Source organism: Neomonachus schauinslandi, chromosome 6 (assembly GCF_002201575.2).
Source record: "Neomonachus schauinslandi chromosome 6, ASM220157v2, whole genome shotgun sequence".
In the NCBI taxonomy this organism is placed as follows: domain Eukaryota; kingdom Metazoa; phylum Chordata; class Mammalia; order Carnivora; family Phocidae; genus Neomonachus; species Neomonachus schauinslandi.
In genome coordinates, this window is record NC_058408.1 from 125,104,364 (window position 1) to 125,117,036 (window position 12,673).

A 12,673-nucleotide genomic window follows, 5' to 3' on the forward strand; every position below is an offset into this window, starting at 1 on the left:
AGTTTGTATCCATCTAATGTCAACACCAACTAACAATTGATAAGATCTTCTTTTATGTGAATGACACTAAAATGTACTTGGTGTATCGGCACTAAATACAAATAGATGAGATATATAAAGTGTTAGATAATTATTTAATTCTCATTTGTATTAGAAAAACCATACTGACATTTGCACTGATGGTACAAAAGCAGCAGTGGATAAAACTACTGGCAGCGTCACACAAATCAAGTCAGGAGCATCAAACTGCTGGTGATTACTGTCACATACTTGCAATAAAACAAAAATGCCAGTTTCACTTAATAATTTCATTGATAAAATAATACAATTGTTAATTTTATTAAATTTAACCCCTGAGTACACATTTTAAAAAATATTCTATATGGCTAACTGAGAAATACACATAAGACTTCACCTCCACAGTAAAACATGATGTTTGTCTCGAAGACAAACACATGTATGATTGAGTTGCAAATTGAATTGCTCATTTTTTTCATATAATAATATTTTTACTTAAAAGAATTATGTACAAATTATAGTTATTCAGTGTTGGGTATTTGGAAGACTATTTTTTCAAAAATGAACAAAATAAGCCTGTCACTTCAAGGAAAACAATCAAAACTTGTTGCTGATTATAAATTTTGAACTGTTAGGTGAAAATTAGAATTTTAGAATTTTAGAAAGCTCATGCTACCATGAGCTTGTCAGCTTCCCAAAATTTAAAGACTTTTCTGATTAGGTCAGTGGTGATATTAATAAATATGCTTTTTTTTTTGATGTTTCATAACAAAATGTGTTAACATTCAGGAGATCTGCATAACTCACAACTCAATAAAACAATATTTTCCAAATAATCAATGCATGATGTTACTCAATCATGCATGGCTAAAAGATATATTCAAAACATAAGACCAATAGACTTTTATATGTCAGAGTATGAAAAGTTCACTGATATGGCTTCATATTTCACACTTCAACTAACCTTTAGAAAACTATCACTTATTGATTTTTGGTGTAGAATCTGAAAAAAATAATAATCTGAAAAAGGCTATTCAAATACTTTTACCTTTTCTAGATACATATCTTTGGGAGGGCAAATTTTCTTCATATTCTTAAACCAAAACAACATACTGCCATAGAACATATAAGAAGATACGAGTCCTATCTTCAATTAAGCTAGGTATTAAAGAGATCTGCATGAATATAAAATAATGCCACTCTTCTCATTAATTTGTTTTTGAGAAAATATAGTTATTTTATAAAATACATTACATGGTAAAATGTAATGGGTTTACTACTTTAAAATAAGCATTTTTAAAAATTCTGTTTTAAGTCAAGAAAACCAAAAGACAACCGACAGAATGGGAGAAGATATTTGCAAATGACCTATCAGACAAAGGGCTAGTATCCAAAATCTATAAAGAACTACTTAAACTCAACACCCAAAGAACAAATGATCCAATCAAGAAATGGGCAGAAGACATGAACAGACATTTTTCCAAAGAAGACATCCAAATGGCCAACAGACACATGAAAAAGTGCCCAACATCGCTCAGCATCAGGGAAATCCAAATCAAAACCTCAATGAGATACCACCTCACACCAGTCAGCATGGCTAAAATTAACAAGTCAGGAAATGACAGATGTTGGCGGGGATGCGGAGAAAGGGGAACCCTCCTACACTGTTGGTGGGAATGCAAGCTGGTGCAGCCACTCTGGAAAACAGTATGGAGGTTCCTCAAAAAGTTCAAAATGGAGCTACCCTATGACCCAGCAATTGCACTACTGGGTATTTACCCCAAAGATACAAAAGTAGGGATCCAAAGGGGTACGTGCACCCCAATGTTTATAGCAGCAATGTCCACAATAGCCAAACTGTGGAAAGAGCCAAGATGTCCATTGATAGATGAATGGATAAAGGAGATGTGGTATATATATACAATGGAATATTATGCAGCCATCAAAAGGAATGAGATCTTGCCATTTGCAACGACGTGGATGGAACTGGAGGGTGTTATGCTTTCTCAATCAGAGAAAGACATGTGTCATATGATCTCACTGATATGAAGAATTCTTAATCTCAGGAAACAAACTGAGGGTTGCTGGAGTGGTGGAGGGTGGGAGGGATGGGGTGGCTGGGTGATAGACATTGGGAAGGGTATGTGCTATGGTGAGTGCTGTGAATTGTGCAAGACTGTTGAATCACAGACCTGTACCTCTGTACAATATATGTTAAAAAAAAAAAAAAAGAAGATAGCAGGAGGGGTAGAATGAACGGGAGGAAATTGGAGGTGGAGACGAACCATGAGAGACTATGGATTCTGAGAAACAAACTGAGGGTTCTAGAGGGGAGGGGGGTGGGAGGATGGGTTAGCCTGGTGATGGGTATTGAGGAGGGCATGTTCCGCATGGAGCACTGGGTGTTATGCACAAACAATGAATCATGGAACACTACATCAAAAACTAATGATGTAATGTATGGTGATTAACATAACAATAAAAAATTTTTTAAAATGCTGGATACCCTAAAAAAAACCTCTGTTTTAATTCTAATACAGTAAATATTTATAAATATGATTTGCATAAAAATTATTTGGGGCACTCAATATTTTTCAAGAGTGAAAGAGTCCTGAAACAAAAAAGTTGGAAGACCACTGCCTTACACATTAAGAAACTGCCCTATTTCTGATAAAGTAGAACACTAGAGGTTGAGCCAGTGTCAGAGCCAGGATGCATAGTTGAGGTGTGGGTCAACCATTTGCAAACAAGAGGATTAAATGAAAGGCTACATAGTAAACAATAAGATATCTAGCCCCTTTCCTCAAATGTGAGAATGACTGCTGATTTATACTTCTAAGATGAGAGGAGAGAGAATTCTTGTCTGGAAAAATTAAATTACATAAGAGAAAAGGCCAACAGATATGGACAGTTAAGAGTCCCCTAATGTAATAACCCAGCCAGATCACCTGACATAGACCCCCACTAGTTAAGAAGAAATATCCATGGGGGCGCCTGGGTGGCTCAGTCCGTTAAGTGACTGCCTTTGGCTCGGGTCGTGATCCTGGGGTCCTGGGATTGAGCCCCGCGTCCAGCTTCCTGCTCAGCGGAGAGCCTGCTTCTCCCTCTCCCTCTGCCTGCCACTCTGCATACTTGTGCTCTCTCTCTCTCTGTCAAATGAATAAATAAAATCTTTAAAAATAAATGAATAAAAATAAAAAAAAGAAGAAATATCCATGAACAAAAAATGTCCGACCAGCTTTTCATGCCTCTCTCTTAAGTAGGAGTAGAGTTCCAAGTATCATCTGACATTTGAGGAAAATCTTTAATGTGAAAGACAGAAACCAAAATAAAAAAATGGCAGAAGGAGGGAAGAACATAGAGGAAAAAAATTTAATGCAAATGACATAAAAAAATTATTGGAGAAAGAAAGGACAGAAGAAAAGGGGGGGAGAAGAAAGGGAAGGAGGGAAGAGAAAAGAAGAAAAGGAACAAAAGAAACAACTAAAGTTAATATCCTCAGAGAGAAAATGGAAGATACTACATCCAAAAACAAGTAAAGGAGCTATAAGAAACCATTAAAAGGAAAGTTTGAGGAACAAAAAGAACTTTTGGAATTTAGAAATATGATAACAGAAATGAAAATTTAGATGATTAAGGAGATTTATCAGAAAACAGAAGAAAAAGGGAGAGAAAATATGCAACAATTAGAGTACTATTTGAGGAGTCCTGATATCTGACTAGCAGAAGTTCCAGGAAGAGAAAGCACAAAAATAAATAAATAAATAAATAAGAAGGAAATTATCAAAGAAAATTTTCCAAACTGAAGGGTATGAATTTCAGATTGAGAGGGTCTACTGTATACCTCGTGAACAGAATAGAAAGAGAGTAACATAAAGGATCACTGGGGGCAAGGAAAAGATCTTAAATGTACCAAGAGAGAAAAAACAGGGCAAATAAAAGGATTGGAGATTAAAAAGGCATTGAATTTCTCAATAGTTACAGGAAAGCTAGAATAAAATGGAACCAAAGCATCCAAGTCTAAGGGATATCTGTATGCATCCAAAATATAAATCAAACTCTAATACAAGGTCTCAACATGTTTACCTCTCATTTAGCTTTTCTCAGGAAGTTCCTAGAAAAAAAATGTTCCACCAAAATGAGGGAGTAAACCTCAAAAAAAGGCATGGATCCAATAAATAAGGGAGTCAAAAGGAATCCCTAAGATGATGGTGAAGGGAGATCCCAGGACAACAGCTGTGCAGGAAGCAGGGAGATCAACCAGCCCAGATGGACCAGAGGAGGGACCGCTTCAGGAGAGCAGGACAAGGACAAGATGAAACTGATGGCAACCTGGGGTGTTTGCATAGAAAGATAGGAGATTTACCCCTCTGGTACAGAGTTGAGGGATGAATTAGGGATAGATTAATAGGAAAATAGGCAAATGAAAAAGAGACAGTTATTAACTTCAGGGAAAACAGAAAGTTGTGAAAGAAAGAAAATGTAACCATAGTACACCATATGCTCGCTATGAGTCATATTTATATAGTAATAAAAATGTGAATACTGAATTCTGATCTAACCAATACTTAGATATAAAATACTGGAGGATGGGGAAAGGTAAATATGTTTCAGTATGTGAAGAGTTAGGTATGAGAGCTAAATTCTCATCTTCCATAGTAAGAAAGTAATAGATAATATTTGAATTGGGGAAAATATCAAGATGTGGCAGCATCAGATTTTTGTTTAGAAATATGGAAACAAATAGAAGAAGTGGCTTAAATTGTGACGATTGCTTCTGGAGAGGTGGATATGGGAGTGAGAAGGGTGGAGCTGGGTACTGATGGTAAAAATGGAATACATGTTTATTACAGAAAAATGGGAAACTATAGAAAAGTGAAAATGTGAATGAAAGAGTCTCATTACTCACTATATCTAAAGATTAACACTTTTGACCTATTAGTGCCTTTTGAGTTTATGTGCATTTTTTATACTACTGAAGTATGATTTATATATTTTATATTTTACTTCATTCACTTAACAAAAGCATTTTCCATTTATTATATTTTTCATAAATATTTTCATACCAACATATTATATTATATAATAGATAACATTATTTAGGTGTAACAATTTAGTTTTTTTCTGAATATTTTACCATAAAAAAGTTCAAACAGAGACAAGTGGAAAAAACTGTATAGTGAAAACCGTGAAGCTACCACCTAAGTTCTACAATTAACATTTTACTATACTCGCTCTACCTCACATTTATCAATCTATCACTCTATCCATCCACTGATCCATTTTATGTTTTGAAGCATTGCAAAGTAATTTGCAGACTTTGCACTTCATCCTAAACTTTAGGCATATTGTTTAACTAGAGTTCAACATCTGTTTATGGTTCTTTTTCTTAAGTAAATTTTACATATATAATGATATGCACAAATCTTAAGTATATCATTTGATGAATTTTAACAAATGCATACTCCTTCATAACCCAAATCCCCTATCAAGATGTAGAATATTACAATCACCCCAGAAAATTATCTCATGTGCCTTTCCCTCTCAATCCATATCCTTGCCCTTACAACTACAAAGGCAATGTTCTAATTTTTAAAACTTCATATAATTGCAACATATGCAATTTTTTATATAAGCCTTTTTCCACTTAGCATAATGATTCTGAGACAACATCCATGTTGTGGAGTGTATCATTAGTTTGTTCTTTTATCTTGCTGAGTAGCATTCCTTTGTATGAATAAAGAACAGTTTATTTCATCTATTCTCATGCCAATGGACACCTGGGCTGCTTCTAGTTTTTGCCTGCTATGAACATTCTTATAAAAGTTTTTATGTGACATTTGTTTTCATCTCCTTTAGGTAAATACCTAGCAATGGAATTGCTTTGTCATAGGACAGGTATATATTTAGTTATATAAGAAATTGCCAGATTCTCCAAAATGAGCCATTATATAGGGACATTAAGAATTTTTAATCTGTGTCATTTTTCATAAATTGTATTTTTCAAGAAACTTCTTCAATTGTCAAATTTGTTGGCATAAAGTTGTTCATAATATTCCCTTATTATACTTTTAATGTCTATGGGATCTACAGTAAGAATCCCTTTCTTTCCTGATACTGACAATTTCCTCCCTTTCTCTCTCTTTCTAGTTTTCAAATTTGTTGATCTACTCAAAGAAAAACTTTTGGTTTTGTAAGTTTTCTCTCCTGATTGTCTACTGTAGGTCTATTTTATGTTTTTGCTTTCTGCTTGTATCTTTGTTACTTTCTTCATTTCACTTCTTTTGGATTTAGGTTGTTCTTTTTCTAGCTTAATATAGAAACAAAGGTCATTGTTTTCAAGTGTTTCTTCATTTCTAATTACACATATTAGATATAAATTTCCCTCTAAGTTCTGCTTTTGCTGAATCCCAGAAATTCTGATAAAATATCTTCATATTCATTTCAATATATTTCTTACTTTCTCTCATGATTTCTTCTTTGATTCATAGATTATTTTAAAATGTGTAATTTAATTTCCAAATATTTATGTGTTCGATAGATATTTTTGTTACTAATATCTAACTTAATTTCTTTGTCATCAAAAAACATTCTGTATCATTTTAATGCTTTCAAATCTATTGAAACTTGTTTTATAGCTGAGCACATGGTTTATCTTGGTGAATGTTCCATGTGAATTTGAAAGGAATGTGTGTTCAGTTGTAGTCTACAAATGTCAATTAGGTCAAGCTGATTCATAGTGTTATTCAAATCTTCAATATGCTTCCTTTAATCTAATTGTCCTATTAATTACTGAAAGAGGTGTGTTTTTTTTGCCATTCTTTTTTTATTATTAAATTATGTTAATCACCATACACTGCATCATTAGTTTTTGATGTAGTGTTCCATGATTCATTGTTTGCGTATAACACTCAGTGCTCCATTCAGTACGTGCCTTCTTTAATACCCATCACCAGGCTAACCCATCCTCCCACCCCCCTCCCCTCCAGAAGCCTCTGTTTCTCAGAATCCATAGTCTCTCATTGTTCATCTCCCCCTCTGATTTCCCCCCCTTAATTCTTCCCCTCCTGCTAGCTTCTTTTTTTTTTTTTTTAACATATAATGTATTATTTGTTTCAGAGGTACAGGTCTGTGATTCAATAGTCTTACACAATTCACAGTGCTCACCATAGCACATACCCTCCCCAATGTCCATCACCCAGCCACCCCATCCCTCCCACCCCCCACCACTCCAGCCACCCTCAGTTTGTTTCCTGAGATTAAGAATTCCTCATATCAGTGAGATCATATGATACATGTCTTTTCTGATTGACTTATTTCGCTCAGCATAACACCCTCCAGTTCCATCCACGTCGTTGCAAATGGCAAGATTTCATTCCTTTTGATGGCTGCATAATATTCCATTGTGTATATATACCACATCTTCTTTATCCATTCATCTGTCGATGGACATCTTGGCTCTTTCCACAGTTTGGCTATTGTGGACATTGCTGCTATAAACATTGGGGTGCACGTACCCATTCAGATCCCTACATTTGTATCTTTGGGGTAAATACCCAGTAGTGCAATTGCTGGATCGTAGGGTAGCTCTATTTTCAACTTTTTGAGGAACCTCCATACTGTTTTCCAGAGTGGCTGCACCAGCTTGCATTCCCACCAACAGTGTAGGAGGGTTCCCCTTTCTCCGCATCCCTGCCAATATCTGTCGTTTCCTGACTTGTTAATTTTAGCCATGAGGTGGTATCTCATTGAGGTTTTGATTTGGATTTCCCTGATGCTGAGCGATGTTGGGCACTTTTTCATGTGTCTGTTGGCCATTTGGATGTCTTCTTTGGAAAAATGTCTGTTCATGTCTTCTGCCCATTTCTTGATTGGATCATTTGTTCTTTGGGTGTTGAGTTTAAGAAGGTCTTTATAGATTTTGGATACTAGCCCTTTATCTGATATGTCATTTGCAAATATCTTCTCCCATTCTGTCGGTTGTCTTTTGGTTTTGTTGACTGTTTCTTTTGACCCAAATAAATAATATCATGAATGAAAGAGGAGAGATCACAACCAACACCAAAGAAATACAAACAATTATAAGAACATATTATGAGCAACTCTATGTCAGCAAATTAGATAATCTGGAAGAAATAGATGCATTCCTAGAGATGTATCAACTACCAAAACTGAACCAGGAAGAAATAGAAAACCTGAACAGACCTATAACCACTAAGGAAATTGAAGCAGTAATCAGAAATCTCCCAACAAACAAAAGCCCAGGGTCAGATGGCTTCCCAGGGAAATGCTACAAAACATTTAAAGAAGAATTAATACCTATTTTCTGAAACTGTTCCAAAAAATAGAAATGGAAGGAAAACTTCCAATCTCGTTTTATGAGGCCACCATTACCTTGATCCCAAAACCAGACAAAGACCTCATCAAAAAGGAGAATTACAGACCAATATCCTTGATGAACATGGACGCAAAAATTCTCACCAAAATACTAGCCAGTAGGATCCAACAGCACATTAAAAGGATTCTTCACCACGACCAAGTGGGATTTATCCCTGGGCTGCAAGGTTGGTTCAACATCCGCAAATCAATCAATGTGATACAATACATTAATAAAAGAAAGAACAAGAACCATATGATCCTCTCAATAGATACAGAAAAAGCTTTTGACAAAGTACAGCATCCTTTCTTGATCAAAACTCTTCAGAGTATAGGCATAAAGGGTACATACCTCAATATTATAAAAGCCATCTATGAAAAACCCACAGCAAATATCATTCTCAATGGGCAAAAACTGAGAGCTTTCCCCCTAAGGTCAGGAACACGCAGGGATGTCCACTATCACCACTGCTATTCAACATAGTATTAGAAGTCCTAGCCACAGCAATCAGACAACAAAAAGAAATCAAAGGCATCCAAATCGGCAAAGAAGAAGTCAAACTCTCACTCTTTGCAGACGATATGATACTTTATATGGAAAACCCCAAAGACTCCACCCCAAAACTGCTAGAACTCATACAGGAATTCAGTAAAGTGGCAGGATATAAAATCAATGCACAGAAATCAGTGGCATTCCTATACACCAAACACGAGACAGAAGAAAGAGAAATTAAGGAGTCGATCCCATTTACAATCGTACCCAAAACCATAAGATACCTAGGAATAGATCTAACCAAAGAGGCAAAGAATCTATACTCAGAAAACTATACAATACTCATGAAAGAAATTGAGGAAGACACAAAGAAATGGAAAAATGTTCCATGCTCATGGATTGGAAGAACAAATATTGTGAAGATGTCAATGCTACCTAGAGCAATCTACACATTCAATGCAATCCCCATCAAAATACCATCCACTTTTTTCAAAGAAATGGAACAAATAATCCTAAAATTGTATGGAACCAGAAAAGACCCCAAATAGCCAGAGGAATGTTGAAAAAGAAAAGCAAAGCTGGCGGCATCACAATTCCGGACTTCAAGCTCTATTACAAAGCTGTCATCATCAAGAAGTATGGTACTGGCATAAAAACAGACACATAGATCAATGGAACAGAATAGAGAGCCCAGAAATGGACCCTCAGCTCTATGGTCAACTAATCTTCAACAAAGCAGGAAAGAATGTCCAATGGAAGAAAGACAGTCTCCTCAACAAATGGTGTTGGGAAAATTGGACAGCCACATGCAGAAGAATGAAACTGGACCATTTCCTTGCACCACACAAAAATAGACTCAAAATGGCTGAAAGACCTAAATGTAAGACAGGAGTCCATCAAAATCCTAAAGGAGAACACAGACAGCAACCTCTTTGACCTCAGCTGCAGCAACTTCTTCCTAGAAACATCGCCAAAGGCAAGGGAAGCAAGGGCAAAAATGAACTACTGGGACTTCATCAAAATGAAAGAGGTGTTTTTAAATCTTCAACTATGACAGTGGATTTGTCTATTTTTTACCCCATGGTTCTGTTAGTTTTTCCTTGGTGTATTTGGATCTCTGTTATTAGGTACTGCATTAGTTTTCTACTGCTGCTCTAAACAAATTAACAGATAGTGGTTTAAAACAATCCAAATTTATTATCTTACAGTTCTGTACTTTAGACATTATTATAGGTCTCACTGGGTTAAAATCAAGTATTGGGAGGGCTGTCTTCCTTCCAGAAATGCTAGGGAAGAATCCCATTTCCTTGGCTTTTCCAGCTTCTAAAGGCTACCCACATTGCTTGGTTCATGGCCCCCTTCTTCCATCTTCAAATCCAGCAATGGTGGGCCAAGTCTTTCTCATGTCACATTAACATAATCTTCTCTTCTGTAGTTAAGTCTTCCTCCCTCTTCTGCTGTTACGGTTACACTGGGTTCATCTGGATAATCCAGGATAACCTGGATTAACTTTACTTCAGATCAGCAACCTTAGTTCCATGTGAAACCTTAATTCTAGGAATACAATTTGAACCCTTATTTATATTGCAAGTCTTCTTAGAGTGAATGCTACATTACTTCACATAAAGGAACTTCACAACAATATAATTCCATTTGGTCCTCCTCCCTTCCTCCTCCTTTGTGGTAAGATTGCCATATATTTTTACATCTATATATGTTATAAACCCCATAATACAGTGTTGTATGTTTGCATTACACAGTTGTTTTTAAGAAGTGAAGAGAAAAAATAGTCTTTTATATTTATCTACAAATTTACCATTTCCAACGTGTTTCATTATTTTTTGAAACCCAGGTTTTCCTTCAGATGTTACTACTGCTTTTCTATCTGAAGAAATTGTTTTAATATTTCTTGTAGCACAGGTCTACTGGTTTTCATTTATCAAAAACATCTTTATTTCACTTTCATTTTTAAAGAATATTTTTGCTAGATATAGAATCCTGGCTTTTTTTTCTTTAGCATTTTAAGATGTTGTTCCATTGTCTTCTTTTTTTTTTTAATTTTATTATGTTATGTTAGTCACCATACAATACATCATTAGTTTTTGATGTGGTGATCCACGATCCATTGTTTTCGTATAACACCCAGTGCTCCATGCAGTATGTGCCCTCCTTAATACCCATTGTCTTCTATTCTTCATTGCTTTAGCACTTTAAAGATTTGTTCCATTGTCTTCTATTCTCCATTGCTTCTGATGTCCAGTTAGCCAAAATTTGTCTTTGTTCTCTGTATGTGAAGTATGATTTTATCTGAATATTTTGAAGACTTTTTCCTTACCCTTTGTTCTCAGCAGTTTGATTATGATATACCCATGCATCCTTGTATTTATTTTTCTTAGGGTTTTCTTTTTTCTTCCTTTCTTTTTCTTTTTTTTTAAGATAGATAGATAGATTGATGGATTTTGTGAGAGAGACAGAGAGAGAGAGAGAGAGAGAGAATCTCAAGCAGACTCTGTACTGAGAGCAGAGCCCAACACGGGGCTTGATCTCAGCACCCTGAGATTGTGACCTGAGCTGAAACCAAGAGTCAGATGCTTAACTGACTGCGCCACCCAGGAGACTCTATCCTCCTTAGGGTTTTCTTAGGTTCTTGGTTCTGTAAGTTAATGTTTTTCACCATATTTGAGAGGAGTTCAGCTTTAGTGTCTTCAAAAAAATTTTTCTGCTTTATTATCTCTTTCTTGCCTTCTGATTTCTAATTATACAAATGTTAGACATCTTGATATTGGCAATGAGGTTGCTAAAACTTTGAACATTTTCTTCCTAGCAGTTTTGCTCTGTTCTTTAATTGTATAATTTCTAATGATCTATTTGCAAGTTCACTAACCCTTTTTTTCTGTAGTTTCTAATTTCTTCTTAAGTGCACCCAGTGAGTTTTTCGTTTCAGTTTCTTTTTTTTCTTTAAAAATTTCATTTGGTTATTTTATATATATATATTGTTTCCATTTCACTGCTGATCTTTCCCTATGTATCCACTCAATACAAACATTTTCCCTTAATTATTTGAATATATTTACAACAGTTGTTTAAAGTTCTTGTCAATTAATTCTATTACCTAGGTCATCTCAGGGTTTCTATTTATTGCTCATTCTTTTGGCCATGAGTCACAATTTCCTATTTCTCTGCATAGCTAGTAATTTTTTAATTATGTACTTCAAAGTGTAGATGATATTTTATAGAGACAGAAGAGTGTTGGTTTGGGATATAGCAGGAAGTTGGATGAATGACTGATCATCTTGTTCTTGTGGCAACTTCAGTTTATACTTTGTTAAGGTGAATCTGTTTTGGTTATACATTAGATTTAGGGCAAATCCTTAGTCCCAGGACAAGACTTTACTCCTGAGGCATAACTCTTAGTTTTCACTGGAAAGCACAAGGTGTTTATGAAGTCCCTCTAAATTTGTGAAATTCAAGTTCCAATCTCTGTCCCTCATGTGACAGACAGCTGAAATTGCTGTTCAACTTTTTCAGATTTCCATCTGTTATTTTCTACCAGGCTCCTTGGGGTTTCCCTTGAATATGCACATTGCAGGGACCAGGCAAGGATTTGAAGGAAGTTTATGTGCATATTTGGTGTTTTGCCCATAGCTCCTTCTTTCTGAGATTTCTACCTTCTGACTCCTTCTGAGACCTCAAACTATATAACCATGTATTTTGTTTGAGTTCTAGCCACATCATACTGCATAGATTCTTAAATAACCACAGATCTCACTAGCATCATTCACTTCT

The 12,673-nt window shown here is 35.5% G+C and overlaps 1 protein-coding gene across 1 annotated transcript in view; it reads right to left on the minus strand.

The window, feature by feature from the left end:
• HPSE2 (heparanase 2 (inactive)) overlaps positions 1-12,673 on the minus strand; it is a 683,675-nt gene that overhangs the window by 198,574 nt on the left and 472,428 nt on the right. The window lies entirely within an intron of this gene.